This window comes from Nipponia nippon, unplaced genomic scaffold (genome assembly GCF_047370975.1).
Source record: "Nipponia nippon isolate SJK-2023a ecotype South Korea unplaced genomic scaffold, ASM4737097v1 scaffold_3, whole genome shotgun sequence".
Lineage (NCBI taxonomy): Eukaryota > Metazoa > Chordata > Aves > Pelecaniformes > Threskiornithidae > Nipponia > Nipponia nippon.
The window spans coordinates 111,925,649-111,930,555 of record NW_028262347.1 but is presented as its reverse complement, the minus strand read 5'-3'; the positions used below and the strand labels follow the sequence as shown (position 1 = coordinate 111,930,555).

The 4,907-nt window shown below is 48.9% G+C and overlaps 1 long non-coding RNA gene across 1 annotated transcript; it reads left to right on the top strand.

Annotated features, from left to right (window-relative positions):
- The first annotated feature begins 204 nt into the window (after positions 1-204).
- Positions 205-2,585, top strand: LOC148054843 (uncharacterized). The gene is made up of 3 exons (XR_015706950.1): positions 205-286; positions 1,356-1,711; positions 1,883-2,585. It is a non-coding gene; the product is annotated as an uncharacterized LOC148054843 (long non-coding RNA).
- Positions 2,586-4,907: the final 2,322 nt, after the last annotated feature.

Here is a 4,907-nt window from a genome sequence, read left to right as displayed (position 1 = left end):
CTGAGACCTGTGTGCTGTGCCTCTAGGGCTGCAGCAGAAGAGGAGGGTGACGCTGGCTTCGTTTTGCACCTGGAGAGCTTTTGGGATGGGTTTGGGCCTCGTTAGGATCCGCCAGTGGGAGATGGGAAGGGCAGACTGCAGGCACCTGTGGCCAGCAAATAAAGGTCATGGCAGGCAAGCCTAGCAGTTTGCTGCTGGATCCCTGGTGTGGCTCTGGGGAAAGCTGGGTCTCTCACAGAGGTGTGCTCTGGGGTCTCCAGAAAGTCACCAGGAGCAGAAGCTGGAGGTAAGTGGAGATACAAGGGGAGAAGACCCCTAAAAGCCAGCTAGGACCCTAGGCAGGGGTGGTAACGGGTGCTGAGTGGGTGGTGAAGGGCTGACCTTGCACAAGGGGCTGCAGCCCTGACCCAGCTGTGGGCCCCTTTGGGGTTAGTGGGGTTACAGCTGCCAGAGGTGACAGGAGCAGCTGGATCCCAGGTAGGGTGTTGAAGTGCAGCAGCTGTGAAGCTGGAGCAGAGACCCTTAAGAAGCCTGGGCTTCTTTGTATCCCAAGCCAGAGCTGATGCCCCAGGCAAAGGGGAAATGTTCAGCATTCATGGATAAATTAAAGGAATCAAAAAAAAAATTGTGGGCTGTTGGGGATGTAACCCTTCAGTACAAATGCAGGTGTATCAGCCCTGTGTGCTGAGGGAAGGTTTCTGGCTGGATGGAGCTGGAACAGCAGAAGGTGCAGGAGAAGAGAGCTCCTGGGCAGACCCTGCATGTGAAGAGTGCAGCTGAAAGCCACAAAGTTAGAAATTTAAAAAAGAAAAAAAAGGGTGCCATGGGCTTCAGGGTGCAAAGCCAGTGACCTGCTGCCTATCAGGAGTGGTCTGGGGAGTGACAGGTCCTCCTCATGGCAGAGAGGCAGAAAGATGCGGCATCTCTGCAGGGACACGGCCACTGGTGTTGGTAAGATGGTCCTGCCGAAGCGTGGCTGGGAGCGGGCACTAGAGGGCTGCACACCCACGCTGCTGCTGTCAGAGGTGTCTCACGTTGCGCAGCCTGGCCTGGGAATCCTCGTTAACTTCTGCTAGACTCGGTGACCCCATAGAGAGAAGTGAATAACTTTGAAGAAATAGCAATTGCACACTACATGGCCAAGATGGTGATTTTTTTTTTTTTCTTCATTTTAATTGCACTTTTCCCAAGCTCTGCTGCTGCCTAAGCAAACTCACAGGGTGAAAAGCAGCAGGTTGTGTGTGAGCTTGGTGCTGAGGTGTGTGTGCTGAGCTTGCTTGGTTACCTTAGCCCTCAGATGCAGTTCTCCTGCATTTTCCTCCCAATAACCTTTTGGTGTGCTTACGCTCTTGTAGGTGGACCTGCCCTGACATCCTGGGTATCTTCTGTGCAAGATGAAAGCTTGGCTGCAGTTTGTGCACCCTGTGAGAAGTCATCTCCAGATCCTGCATGCAAACCCGCGTTAGCAAGCTTGAGACCATGCAGCCTCAGCCCATCTTCAGGGGAGCCCTGTGTCCCCATCAAGGTGCTGTCCCTGGCCAGGAGCAGACTGTGGAAAATGTGATGTTTTCATTAACACACCTCAAAGTAGGTGAGATGTTTGCTTTTAGCTGGGTGAATGCTGTCTCTGGGCCATCTTCCTGCTCTTTGCTGCTGACAGCGGAGGATGGAAATGCTCCCCTTGGTGCCTGCTCTTGCCTTCAGCTCTGTGGTAAGTACTGAAGGAATCTCTCTGCCTCCCCTCCTTTAAGCAGAGCTGTTCAAGGCCTTGCTTCTTGTCTCCTGTCGAGTGTCCTGGCTGGGGTACTGTGTCGTATGGCAAGAGCAGCAGCAAATTTAACCTGCCTTCCTTTCCTTGGTTTGCCTTGCTGTAATGAACCAGCTCATTTTGAAGCTGAGGTCTGCTCTGTGAAACACTTCTGAGACCTGCTGGAGGCACCAAGCCCAGGGAGAACAGCACTGCTTTTCTGACCAGATCCCCCTCTGCCTTTGCAAACACTGTTTGATGAGTGCGGCTGGCTTCTTTCACATAGCACATGGGTAAATCTTCAGGTCCCTCGTGAGAGATGTGGGCTATCCTCAAGTATACAGCAGCGACAGTGTGAACTGATGCACTCCGTGCATGTTTGTACCCTGGAGGGAGAGGATGAAGTAAAACCTCTGTCCTCAAAGGTGTCGGCGGCATGGGAGGAAGGCATTTGTCAGATATGATCTCCATATGAGCTCATCAGGCTTGGAGTCCGGCCTCATCCTACCTTGTATTAACCTGGCTGGCCAGGGGAAAAAAGGAAAATCAATGGCTCTGTCCCCAGGAGCCTGATGTAAATGGAGTGTGGGGAAAGAACTGCAGGAATAGCTGGGGATGAGGGAATGTCTGCAGATATTGCTCAGGGCACTGACAGAGCATAAAGGTAAGGGAAGAAAAAGCCAGCACTTGCTTGGGAGATTAGGCAAAATCAACCTGCCCATGCTAGGTGTCTTTGGGAGGATTCATTAGTACTTCTGTGAGTTAAACCCTACAGTTTTCACAGCACTAGTGAGGGTTTGTGTTCCTCCAATAAAAGAATATTTTCAATTTCATTGTACTGTCAGCACAGGCTCATTGATGGAATCCTAAATCAGATTTGCTTGGTATCATATCAGACTGGATAATCATATTTATTGCCTCTTTGAAAGCTGAAGCTTTCAGTTGCAGTCCAGATTAAGGACTTGTCATCTCTGATCTACATTTCAGTAAACTGCACCTGGGAAAAGCAGGTCAGTCACTTTAGAAATCACATTGAATCCTTAGGATTAGCATCATTTTCCCCTCACATGAAAATAAATCTTGAGTGTTGCTATGTTTGCAAAGACTCTTCTGAGCTTAATTGCCTTCTCTTAGCAGTGTTTAACTCATATCAATCTTCTGATGAGAATAAACCCATCCTTTTTGGTTGTTACAGAGCCTTCATGAAAGTGGAGTGGTGGGGGAAGCGTGCGAGAAAGTACCCTGAACCCCACGCAACCAAGTGTTGGTGGGTCACTGCAGGTGTGATGGCTCGAGTTGCTCACGCTGGGGGAGGCCAGGGAGAGCGTAGCTGTGCCAGGTGGGAGCAGGGGTTTGACTGGTATTTTTTTTTACTGCTTGGTGGATGAACTGTGATGCGGCTTTATGGAAGTACTTGACCTCTGTTTTCCTGCGACATGGTGACCAGATTTACTTGGCAATGCTGGTGGTGGTGGGCAGAAGGGAATCTGTGCACACTCCCCAAAGCTAAACTGCCTGGGAGATGGGCTAGCTGATAGTAATAGTAATGGGAGCAGCATGAGATGTGATTATCCTTTCATATCGAAGGCATTTGATTTTGCTAGGTAAAAACTCAGATTTATTCCCTAAATGTGTGTGCGATATTCAAAGTGGATGGAGTTCTAACAATGTTTGTGACGAGAGTATTTTGCTAAGACATCTTGAAAGATCACTGCGATCCAAAAGAGGCTGTTAACAGTAATACTTAGCAGTGTATAACTGAGGCTTAACCACTGGAATAGGGTACCAAAGGTACTGCTGGAAAGACTGCTATGTGGGGCTGCAAAGGAATATGTATGTTAGGTGTGCTGGAATTCGGAAAAAACACATTTGTCGAAAGGCTGCTCAGACTTTTCCCAAGTTGCCTGTACCTGCTGCCTGTTGGTTACCTTTTCCCACCAGCCGAGTGATCAGTGGGGGGAAAACCTGCGAGTCAGGTTTTGCTTTGTAAGAGCTTCTTACTGATATTAGTAAGAAATAAGAGGCAAAGTTAGTATTTTCCTGCTGAAGGAAACATTTGTGGTTTTGTGTGGTGGTCTAAGCGGGACCCCAAAAAAGTGATGCGTGCTTGTTGGTTCCTTGTCTAATCTGACAGTCAAACTACAGAAGAAACTACAGAAAGTTGTATTGTAGTAAAAGGGATAATGGGGTACGTAGGACACCCGGGATCTGTTTTGTCTGGGATGATTGCTCGTGTGGAGCAGGAGGGAGAAGAACCTGAATTTGTTTCATCTCCTGGAATGAGAAAAGCAGAAGGGCTGGGAACTGGATGTGAAACGAGCTGGCGTGTGGCTTTGAACATGCAGCGGACTGCTGTGCGTGGCTGCGGGGGTCAGTGGTGGAGCACTCCCCACGGGACTGAGTACCAGCTGCCTGCGGGTCTCCGCTCTGCGTGCGCAGGATGCGTGCGCGTGCAAAAGAAACCCTTTATTTCTTATTCTGGAGTTCAGCTCTGCAGAAGAGGCAGAGACCATTAGACCCCATAGACTGACCTCCCATCTTTCACAGGCCATGCAATTTCTTTGTGTTTCTCTTGACATTAGCCCACTGATTTATGCTAAACTAAAGTACATATTTTTTCCAAAAAGACAGATCTGAAGACATCAGGAAATGAGAAAAACCAACATTTCCCCTGATAACCTGTTCTACTAGTTAACCACTGTTACTCTCTTCCTGTTTCTTAGGTCTCATTTCAGTCTGTCTGGTTTCTGATCCTAAACATTAGTCCCTGTTATAGATATCAGGAGTAAATCAAAATGCCCTCTAGAATAGTACCTGCTTTCTTTTCAGAATGTGGGGTATGGTAATTAAATCTCTACAATTTGTCTTGGTTTTGCAGAAGGCTGGGGTTTAGTGCTATTGCTGCTGAGGGAAAAAGCAAATCCCCTCCCTTCCTTTGCAGCTGGTTCGTGCCCTCCCTCACACCCACACATATGCAGCCCTGTAATGCAGCAGGGCAGGGAACTGGTTCTGTTGAAATATATAAACTTTCTTCTTGTTGCCTGTGGGTTATTTTCTGTCTGCTTGCTGCAGGGCTGTCTGGATGTCTGGTGGTACGGAGCCGAGCCCAGCATGGCGAGGCGGAGGAGGAGGGTGCAAGTGTTCCAGGTGGGATGTTGTT